Source organism: Caretta caretta, chromosome 4, assembly GCF_965140235.1.
Source record: "Caretta caretta isolate rCarCar2 chromosome 4, rCarCar1.hap1, whole genome shotgun sequence".
Taxonomy (NCBI): Eukaryota; Metazoa; Chordata; order Testudines; family Cheloniidae; genus Caretta; species Caretta caretta.
Genome location: NC_134209.1, coordinates 109,409,033 through 109,420,981, shown reverse-complemented (window position 1 = coordinate 109,420,981; position 11,949 = coordinate 109,409,033). Strand labels below are relative to the sequence as shown.

The window sequence follows — 11,949 nt, the reverse complement described above, 5'->3', positions numbered from 1 at the left end:
ATGTGCTGACGTACGTAAGCCCTCTACAAACCATTGACAGCAATAGGAAGAAGCCTTTGGGTTCCATGGGCTTTGGATCAGCCAAAACGATGCTCCATAACTTCATATTGCAGTAAATGGGCTGCCCGTGTTCATTATTTAAAAAGGGAAAATAACTCTAAAATCTGTGTAAACATGCACTGAATTTTATTTTAAAATTTCATCTGTTAAATTTTATTGACTGAAAATATCCTCTTCCCTTATTTCTGGGGTTCCTGGATCCTCCTTTTTTTTGCTGTCCAGTGTCCCAACGCTGGTAATTAGAGGTGCAGAAAGCATAAAAACAGCAGTTCCACTGATTTTATTTTTGCTTGTCTGAAAGGTGTGGTGGTGTCTGGGTGATCTGAACAATTTCTATATTATTTGGATCAAATATAGTTTATAATTGCCAGAAGAAAGGCTCAGAACCAAATAAAATTGACAGCCGTTCCCTTGGGTCTAATCCAATGCCCACTGATGTTAAAGGGAGCTGAAGAATATTTTAGAGGCTCTGAAGTTTGATGCCTTCTCTCTGACTATAGGAGCACAGTGTCTGAAATTCAAGCAATGGGAGCAAAACTGCAAAAATTGGACTATGTAAGTGCAGAACAAGAGTCATTTCTGTCTATCTTTATTATTCTGGACCCTGCACTATAACTAATGCTGGTCAAAATTTAAATTTGAAACTTTTTTAAATAAAATGTTTGTGAAAAGATTATTCAAAACTTTCATTTTTTTTCATTGGACCTGAAAATTTTGAAAGTTCAAATTTTGGCATCTGTCCCTTCCCTTTCCATTTTTCCTTTACTCATTTTTGAGACAGCACTAAGGAAAATAAAAGGAAAAGAGGGAGAAAAATGAAAAGGCAATACTTTGAAAATTCAAATTTTTTCAAAAACATTTTTAAAATTTAGCAAAGTTTCCACTTTGAACATTGCAAGACAATTTTGAAATTTTAATGAAATTATTTTACAGCTATAACTGAAGCTACTGTTCTTTCTTACAACCATTTTGTGCTTCTGAGGATCATATAGAAGTAATGCAGCTCCTTCTCCTGTTTTTACATAGCTTTCTGTTATCTATCATCTCTTTCTGTTTATCGACTTATTGACATGTAGCTGTATCTTCAAATAACATTACAAAACCCACAACAATAGTTTAAGAGCAGTATGAAGCTTAAGTATGAATACTAAGGCAGCAGGCCCTTGGAGTTCAGGGGAAAACACTTGTTGGTTCATTTGCCTGTCTGATATGACTTATATTTGCTATATATCTTTTAATCATGCCAATATTGTGTCTATAGATTATGTTAAATTACAAATCAGCCTTGAAACAGGAAGGAGAAGCAATAAATATGCTAAAAGACCCTGTTTAAAGGAGGATGTTTGTTCACACTCACAAAGAAATGGGTCATTTTGAAAAATACCAAGCTGCTAATTATTTGGGGTGTTCTTTTTATGCACAAAGTTGTGCATTCATCTTAAAAGGTGAAACCTTGTACAATGGTTCAAAGAGTTCTCTGAAATGTGCAAATGATATTTGAAATGGTCCTTACAGTTTATGGGAAATCTGAACAAGGTAATGAACTTTAATCAATGGTACAACTTTGAAATAGCATTGAAATTGTGTAAGGATGTTTGATCTAAATGATAATTATGTACAACGTACTAGAGAGGACTTCTGAGATTTTCCAAACCACTCGGCGTTGGCCTAACTCTGCTCCCATTGACTTTTGAAAATCCCCCCTTTTAATACCTAGGCTGATAAAGTCTGCAGAGTGCTAGAAAGGGTTCTTCAGGTACTGAGGGAAACACTAGCCACACTATTACATGAGACAGACTCACTGACTGACTGATTTTCCATGATGATTAAGCAAGATTGATTTTTCCAATATGTTGTAACTAAGAGGTTGGGCCTAAGCTATGCTTATACAAGTGTTTGGCGGGGGTGGGGTCTAGCCATGTTTATATTCTAGCTAACCTTTGATCTTTTGTGGTTTTTGTCTGTTTTCTATCCTGTGTCAAATAAGCCTTTCTTTGTTTAAGGTATAGACTGTTTGGGGACAAGCACTGTTGGCTACACCTGACAGAAGGAAACTAACCTTAAAGGAGGCAGAACAGAACAGAGTAGCAATCTGAGTACTCAGGGGAAGATGAGGATGCTGCAAGGACACTGGCATGGACCACCATGGGAAAACTGAAAGATTTAAGTATTTCCCTTAAGGGGTGCATGTTCCTAAAAACACGGGATTATGGAAAAGATAATATAGTCCCATGACTTAATGGACTACTGTGGGATCCAGAAGGGGGTTGGGGCAACCCACTCTCTGCCTAGACTCAGGTGGAGGGAAATCTGCCTGCATAGATCAGGAAGGCACAATCTAGTTCCTAGTGAGGGACAACTTCAAAATGCAAATATGAACACTAAATAGTTTAGGTTGCATAAAGTAACAGGCATTAAACTGGCTCTGTGTCCCCATCCATTCATTATGAAAGCTTTGAGGGGGACAGTCAATGCTCTGTCCTTATTCAGAGGCACTTAAGGAGTTTTACAATGCTTAATGATGGTATGACACAACCTGCTTTAAAGCATGCTCCTCATTCATAAAGTTAGTTGGCTGGTTTCCATGTGGTTCTTGTGTGCATTACTCAGCAAATGTTACAAATTCAAACAGGAACTTGGGGAAACTGTGGATGGGAACATAGAAAAATGGATGAAGCATAGTAGGAAGTTACATAATTAAATCACCAAAGTCCTGGGACATAACTTATAGGAATGTTAGTTGGTTATTTGTTTTTATGCTCACCTTCATTCTACTGCTCAGTTCATTCAGTTTGTGGAATATATGGAAATTTACTAGATAACCAAATAAATGTTATCATAGTTGTCTGTTGATATGTTTTTATTCAGTTTAGTATCATAGAACATATCAATTTGTAAACTCAGTCTACAATTTGTCTTTGTATTAACATTCCAGGTGACATTTTGTTTTCATGACTAGCAACTAAACTGCAAAAACCTTACGACAAATGTAGGGCTTTTGAATCTGATCCAAAGCCTTCAAAAGCCCTCACAGTGGGGTCAGGATTTCACCCTATGATCCAGTAAATACATTACAGAGAGAAAGCGATAATATGGTTACATTCAGTGGCTTTATGTTAAGAAATCCTCTCTGCTGTAGGAACCTCTGTACTAGGGTGACCAGATAGCAAGTGTGAAAACCTGGGACAGGGAGTGGAGGGTAATAGGTGCCTATATAAGAAAAAACCCCAAATATCGGGACTGTCCCTATAAAATCGGGACATCTGATCACCCTACTCTGCACTGGCTTGTCCAATCTGTTGGATTGTGTGTGTAATTAATGCTCAGTGGAACATATTAGAGTGAAGATACTTGTTTTGTTGTGGAAGGGGAAATTATAACTGCTTCAAGCCAATGTGGTTTTCAGGTGGTTGTATAGGATAGATGATCTTGTTTGTAACAGAGTTGAGCCATTTGAAGTTTATATATAGGTGTTTCTAGAATTAGCTTGTATACGATGAGGGGAAGTGGTATTTTGCAGGTAGCTAGAAAAAAAAGTGAGTATTATGAAGGTTTCTTACCAAATGTTGTGAATTTTTATACCATGAGCTATATAAAGCCACGGTGGCAGAGGTAATATCTTTGACTGGACCAATTTCTGTTGGTGAGAGAGACAAAAGTTGGTCCAGTAAAAGATATTACCTCACCCATCTTCTCTCTAATATCCTGTGACTGACATGGCTGCAAAAACACTGCATAGTACTTTACTGTATTCTGTACAAGTTCTCAACAACAAAAGCCATTTTCCACTTATTTAAATTAAAAAAAAAAACCTTTGTGTTTTTTCTGATTTCCAAAGTCTATACTAGGGTGTTTGGTCAAATGGCCTTCAGGCGTGCACGAAGGCCACATGGGCAAAACATTAGCAAGTTATAACTCACTTTGCCAAGATGACACTAAGAAGGGTCACAGCAACAACAGTAAGTTAGATTGAGGGAAATTATTATTTATTATGCTGTATCAGACACAAAAAAGTACAATCTGTAGCATGAAGAAATCACCATTGAGAAGTAAAACATGGGGAAAACAGGACACTCTGAAATGTCGAATAAGGAGTAACTTGGAGTATTTTATTTATATTATCGGCACTGTAGAATTCTTTATACTCTAAACAAGTTCCAAGTCCACCCAGATTTGTTCAGAAATGTTGGGGGCACATGTTGAAAGCAAGGCTTCCACTTGTGAACACAAGTTACATGTACATCTACTTGTACTTATATCTTACAGATATCTGTGTACACCAACATTGGCATGTGCACTTTATTACTTACAAGATAGAAGCATTTAAAGGCCCCAAACTCAATTGGGCTGCCATTGTGCGAGGCCCAGTACATAGTAAAGAGAAGCCCACAACATACTACAGTTTAAATAGACTAGACAGAAAATGGGGTGGGGGAGATAATATCTTCATTTCACAGATAACTGAGGCACAGACAGATTAGGCAAATCACTTACTGTCACAAAAGTAATCTGTGGCAGAGCTGGGCACCTGTATCCAGATCTTCTGAATTTCAGGGGCACAAACAGAACTTTTCTAAAGAGGGGGCCCAGGTTATCTGCCAATTAACTGAGGTCATGTTCAGAAAGTTTCCCCCATTTTGCATTGCTGTGTGGCACATGTATGTCCTCATCAAGCTACCATCTCTCCTTCCAGAGCAGCCTGGAAGCAGAAGAGGTGGAGGAGGTGGCATGGAGAGATGGCGGCCCAAGGTTCTTGGATGCCAGGGAACTGGGTCTGGGGGTGGGGGTGGGGAGGCAGGTAGGAAGAGGTCCAAGTTTCTACAATGGGATATGTCACAACTTTTGACATGGGAAGCTGGGCCTAGTGGATAGGACCAGCAGTCAGGCCTAGTGGTTGGAGCAGGAATAGGGTGCCAGGGGTCAGATCCAGAGTCAGAAACCAGGAGTCAAGCTGAAGGTCAGAACTAGAGTCAGGAATCAGTAGTCTAGTTGAGATCGTAGGGATCAAGACAAGGGTCAGAACTGAGCTGTGGTCCAAAGCAGGAAATGAAAGCAGGGCTGTAGCAACAGGCCAGGTACTGCCCAGTTGTGTAGATGGCTTTCTGGAACTCCTTCCATGATTAGTGTGCCTGAACCAACCAGAGGTCATGGGTGCTGCCTATTGGGTCTTTTGTGGGCAGCACTTCATGTAGTGCTCAGTCCCCTAGAATATATAGTACATGGATCACAGCTTTGCCATAGCTGCTGGTGGCCGCATGGAAGTACTTTTCACCCAGAGCCCTGCAGGCCTAGGTTCTAGTTCTCCAGGTCCTTGGAGCTAGGGAGAGGTCCTGGTCTTGCCAGTGGCAGGGGATGGGGGTGAATTCCCAATCTCTAGGGTGGAGGGGAGAGGTCTAGCTGGTCTCTCTCACCTAGGCCCTTTGGATATGCGTAAGAAGCAGTGATGGAAGCTGTCAGTGACCGGCTGGAGGAGGAGGCACCAGCTTTTCCTCAGCCTCTGGCTCCCCACTTCCCAGAACCCTGGGCTGCCACCTCTTTGGGCTGCCATGTCCATCTCTTCTGCTTCAGCCCTGATTCAGAAAGAGAGATGGCAGCTCAGAGAGGACATTCATGTAAATTTCTAGTGCATCTATGGCCAAAGGCCCCTCCGCCCCCACCTGTAAGATATTTTTTCTGTAATGGTTTAACACATGCATGTTGCAGTCCATAGAGCTTGTTATCAACTGGAAACCAATACAATTATTAAACATTGAAGAATCAGGTTACAGTGTGCAACTGCTATAACTGTCACCTATTTGGGCCAATTGGTTTTGTGGGTGAGCAGGGAAATTCAGAGCTTTTGAAAAGACTGGAATGGGGAATGTGAAAGAGAGAAGGCTGTGAAAGGGAGGAGATCAGAATGATCTAGATGAGAGCTGATCAAGAGTTTCAATAATAGAACAACAGATAGTTTTGGGTGGCGGTTAAAAGGAAGAAGTGATAGACTGTGTGAGTGGGGGGATAAAATGGGGGAGAAAGGACTAGTCAAAGATGAAAGTGGTATTGTGGAACTGAGAGTCAGGAAGAATAGTGGAGTTGACAAAAGTAATAAGAAAGAAGGTGGGAGCGACAGTGAGGAAGAGGCGATATAAGAGGTTGGGTTTTGGACACAGAATTAGAGATGGCAGGAGAAAGGAAAATCTATGAAATTGTTTTTAGCTCTTGAGTATCAGATGGTTGAGGTAGAGCATTAAAACTAGGGATGTTCTCATGACTGGCAGCCCCTTTTGTTCTGTTCCACCCCCTTTTACAGCTTTGGCACAAGGCGGGAATCTTTTGTCTCTCTGGGTCCCCACCCCTCCTTCTAAATGGAAAAGCACCAGGTTTAAAATGGATTCCAGTATCAGGTGACATGTTCACATGTCCTATGAGCAATGTTCCCTCTAATTTTTGGCAGGCCGTGTGCTCAAAAAATTTCTTCTGTGCAAATTTTTGAAGCAGAGTTCAAATTTGTGTGCCACGAGGTAAATGCGTCCAAGGGAGTAAAATGTTTATACATTATATATTATCCATTTCCCCCCCTTGCCAGCTTGTAGAATCTGGCTGTGTTGATAGATGGCGGGCGAGCAATGTCAAAAGTCGTCCGTAAATGATATTTCGGCCTGGCTCCGATGTATTTCATTTTTTGTGCGCGCGGGGTTTAGGATCTGTGTGCGCACGCACACGTGCACAGCTTAGAGAGAACAGTGCCTGTGAGACCCCAGCCTCCATTCTTCCAGGGCTGGCCCGCACATACCCAGGAAGGTTTGCAAGTAAACAAAGCCATTTACAACCAATTGTCCAAGTCAATGGGAGCCATCAAGATTCCAAACCACCATTAATGGCCCACACTTTGCATAAAGCATATTCCAGTTACATCATATTCAGACTCATAAGCATATTTCCACAAAACATTATGGACTGCAACATCACAGTATCTTCAAACTGAAAGGTGGAATTGTTTTTTGCAGACTGCTTAGAAGTTTTGTTTCAGGGTGGTCCAGGAAAGGTGTGCTGGTTGCCAGAAAGTAACGTAACATTGGGCTGGAGAGGTTAGATAAGGAATTACTCTAATTATTGAAGCCACTAGCAATGGCACTTGATTCTGTACAGGGGAACTTACATTCATTTTCAGAAGCTGTTGAAGTGTAGAAGATAAAATCTTTTCAAAAGTGACCTGTAGTTACATACTGATGATGATTTAGTTGGGGATTGTTCCTGCTTTGAGCAGGTGGTTGGACTAGATGACCTCCTGAGGTCCCTTCCAACCCTGATAGTCTATGATAAAATACCTTATCCCACTAACCTATACCAAAAACTGCTTAATCCTTTTCACAAGATATTTGTAGAGGGGATTACAGTTTTATCGAGCTCCCATTTAAGGCAATGAAAAGTCTGCCTTTGGCTTCAGTGGGAGCTGTATCAGGCCCTTAGTCTTTGTATGACTGTTCTTAATTATTTTCGTACATGTATTTTGATAGAAACTGGTAAATACTTAAGCTTAAGCTATTTCATTTTTAATTATCTATTTATTCAAGTTTATTAACCCTTTCACAAAGTCTATAAATGGAAAGTATAAATTATACCAATATTTTGCATAATGCATTCTAGCACATCTATAAATAAATATATCCAACAATACAAGCGCTGAGGGCAAATTTTAATAAAGTTGAAGGCCACCTTGCGTTCTAAAATGTACATACAATTCTGCATCTATATTTACATGTTTCATAGCAACAACTGTGCACAGACATCCTCATTTGCATGTACAAATGACCATTTGGGTGGCTACATGTCCATTTGCATGGACAAATGCTATATGCTAACAATCACAGCTTTATAAAACACAGAAATGGAGTGATAAAATTAAAGGACCATTTTTTTACATGGACCATTTTGTACCTATGACTAAGGGCTGCAGAAGGCCTCCTCCAGCATTTCCCAAAGACTGTCCAAGTACAAAGTGAGAAGATCAGGGTTACCAAAGAGAAAGAATTTTCACCTTGAACCATTTCTGTCTTTTTTTTTCCTATTACAATGTGCGATATTGCTGAGTCATGTCGCTTGGATTAGATTCTGACCCTAAGGGTGTGTCTACACTGCAATTAGACACCCGTGGCAGGCCCATGCCAGCTGATTTGGGCTCGCAGGGCTTTGGGTAAGGAGCTGTGTAATTGTGTTGTAGATGCTCAGGCTGGAGCTTGGGCTCTAGGACCTCTAGGAGGTGTGAGGGTCCCAGAACTTGGGCTGCAGCCCAAACCAGAACCAGTGGTGCTTAACTGTTGGATATAGGTGCCCAAGACCCTTTGTGGGTCTAGACTTCAATATTTACATTTTTTGTTTTTGAGACTTAGGTTTCTAAATCACTTAGGTAGTTTTGAAAATATTACCCATAGGGCTCTATCACCATACACATGCAAAAGGACACTTCCTCTTCCATAGATCTCACAATATAAAAACACAACACAAAAGAGAGATGAAGCAAATGGGATTTTGGGATGGGGAAGAGGATGAGGGAACAGTAAAACAAGCAAATGACCATGAAATAAGCCCCTCTACCTGTCTAGCCATTGGCAGTGGGAAGTACTCTGTTGACAATCCTGGCAAAGGTGATCTGAAGATAATAAAGTATTGGCTTTGCAGACTTTGCAAAGAGTTGGGTGTGGCAAGGGAGATAATAAGGAGCTGTCTGAGAGAGAAGATGATGACAAAGGCAGGGGTAACATCACAGTAAAGTATTGCTTCAACTAGGTAGGGAGGAGCTAAATTGTGAGGGGCCTTAAAGCTGAAGACAAGAATCTTGTGCTCGATGCGGTGGAGAAGGGGAGGGTGATTGAGGGATGAAAGCGAGCAGTGATGAAGTCAGAGCGAACATCAGGTTGCAATGGTCAATATGAGATTTGATTATGAAGGCTTGGAAGAGCCTTTAGCAGTGTAGCCAGAGGAAAAGCTCATCATAGAGCTGTGATGTAAGAAGTAGTGCATAGATTTAGATGTACGCCAAATGTGTCCTAGATGGCACCCAGGTGATGGGCCTGAGTAACTCGGAGGAGAATGGTGGCATTCACTGTAATAGAGAAGTTAAAGAGAGGGGAGGGCTTGAGGGGATAAAGATCAATAGATCAGATTTGGTCATATTAAATTTACGTTAACAGCTGGAAATTCATGAAGATATTGTCAGACATATTAGGTGTGAACTAGGGTGGGGGATTGGCAGGGTCAAAGATAGTGGAGAGTACAAAGTCATGGAAATCACCTGTGTTGAAAAAGGAGAGGGCATTGAAGCAGGGGGCTGAGAGCAAGGCAGAACTCATGAGTATCAGAACTCATGGACCAGCCAGGTAAGCAGGCGAAAAGGGAAGAGACAGATGAGCAATGCTGAAGGAGACAAGGTAGGGCTGAGAAATGGAGAGATCACAGAGGAAGCCAAGTTTGATAAAAGACAAGGTTGAGTGAGCAGGTATTTTGTTGAGTGTGAGAAATGACCTTGAGTTGAAAGCCAAATGAGGGAAGGAGGGTGAGAAGATGTCTGACGAGGAAATCAGATGGGTTATCAACATGGAAATCTAAATAAGTGAGGATGAGGGTGGGGAATTATGATTCAAGGAAGAGGGAGAGCCAGGAGTTGAAGTCAGAGAGGAACGCAGTCAGCTAGAGCAGTGGGATGGGGGGTCAGATTTGTAGTAAATGATATCACAACAACATGGAATGCAGGGAGGAGAGAAGAGTTAGATTAAATGTGGCTCAAACACAGAACAAAAAGAGGAAAGGAGAAATATGGCTGGAAGCCTGAGGAGCCATTAACCCTTAGTGGTGCTACTCAGTGTTCAGCTTCTGTCAATGCTGTCGCCTTTTCTGCTGTGTGTACGGATTGCTCAGTTTGGTGTGTATCTTCAAAAGCAACAGCTCTGTACAGCTGCTGCCATTGGCCTCAGGAAAAATAGATCTAGAAGGCAGCCATGAAATGATGTGGTACAAACCATTCACCTCCCATGCTTGTAAAGTGATGTCATTGGACAATGGTCACCACTTAAAGCAAAGTGTTATTTGTTTAAAGGAAAAGCATTATAGAGAGAATAGATCTTAAAACAATAAACCAATGTGCAGACCTGCCTCTCCCTAAGGCTTGCCATTCCTTGGATTGGGAAAGGTCTGACTTCCTCAGACTCCCTCCACAAAGCCTCTCACTGTCCCACTTCTCTAGGCTCCTAGCCTGGCAAAACAAGTTATTTCATCTTCATAGGGAACAAGATATAGAGGATCCATTAAGCTAACAGCTTCCCCTATTGTCTTTCAAGTATATACTGAGATGTTTTTATCGAGGGAGTCATTGTGTTGCCTGACTGCTTGTTCTTCCCACATGTTACATGTCAACATTCATAGATTCTTACATAGCTGCTACCCATCTATCATAAACTCTTTCATTGATTCAATGAGAAAAGTGACCTATAGTAACATCAATTTTATCCTGACTCCCTTTTGATACATTTATGGTGTATGATACTTACAATCCCTTAGCCGCTGCATTTGTACAATGAGTTTTCTGCCTATGCTTGAGAAAGCCATGTACACAAATCCCCCAATGGCTGCACTCATCCTGACCTTGTTATATAGTATCACTTCTGTTCTGTTGTTTGTAACTAGATGGAGCATGCACAAAATTGGTTTTCTTTCCCTTAGCAGGTTCTGGATAAGCCCTTGTGGGAAATAGTTACAAAAGAGAAATTTTACTAAGATGGAACATGATTTGGTGATAGATCTGAAATGATTAACAGTTTTTTTGGAAACACACACTATAGGTTTTAAAGATTTTCCTTAATTCAAGAAAACTTCTGCTAGCAGGTCCAGGCAGAGTGAGAAGCAGCCAGCATGAGAAAAACTGCCATCTTGCAAAGTTTTTGTAGCACTGGCTCTATGTTCTTGAAATACAGCCAACACTCTATTCCATTCACTTTCAAATGTTCTGCAGCTGTTCTCTTAATAACTTGAGGTTGATGGATGAGTATACGTTTAGACAGCTTTGTTTGATAGCCTAGGGGAAAGAAGGAGGGAGAGAAACAAGTTTCAGCAAATAAGTTGTGCAAGAGACAAATAAAAAGAATTGGATAATACAGGATATATTTAAAGTAGGCCATCTATACTGTTGTCATTACCACTGACTGATATTATTTAGCAGTATTCACCAGTTGAATACTGGCACAATCCGACCAGTGTTTTTACTTGAAGAGATACTGATGGGGCTAACACAGAAGATAAGCACAGTCCCTTGCTAGTGTTCAGAGGACCATCAAGAGTGAAGAGCAAACATTTCAAGAAGCTGCCTTTCTTAAGAGTTGCTCTCTTTAGTCTTCCCACCTGCCGCCATTCTGGGGTTGAGTAGCATCTTAATACTTAATAGTGGAATGTGCCAAAATGCCTCATTTCAAACACTAGGCACAGGGATTTGTCCACCTCTCAAAGAAAATTGATAAAGGGAATGTGCCTAATGGGTAGGGCAGAAAACTAATTATTGTTTATAGACCCTTTCATTATTGCAATGCAAATAAATTCATCAACATTGTCCAAGATATATTTGAAGTTTGTTACAAATTCCTCTTGAAAATATCACTTGGCTTTCCTGTACCCTTTTTTAAAAAAAGTTGATTAATATAAACATAGAAAAGCCTTTCCTGATATATTGTTCCTTCCAGCCACTAATCCATTGCTACTGCCATTCTCTCTCCTTACATTTCTCAACAATGTCTTGTATTATGACCCCCCCACAGCAAAATATTAACAAAGCATCAAAAAAGATGTCTTTAACTTTTAGTTTTTTTAAAATGGAACTGGTTATGTTTGCAGTCATGAGTGTATGGAAAAGACATGAGATTT

At 40.7% G+C, this 11,949-nt stretch overlaps 1 long non-coding RNA gene across 1 annotated transcript in view; it reads right to left on the bottom strand.

The window, feature by feature from the left end:
* Positions 1–7,723: 7,723 nt before the first annotated feature.
* Positions 7,724–11,949, bottom strand: part of LOC142071932 (uncharacterized) — a 61,132-nt gene continuing 56,906 nt past the window's right edge. Inside the window, exon 3 of the long non-coding RNA XR_012668190.1 lies at positions 7,724–11,110. This is a non-coding gene — a long non-coding RNA (uncharacterized LOC142071932). The remainder of the gene's footprint in view (positions 11,111–11,949) is intronic.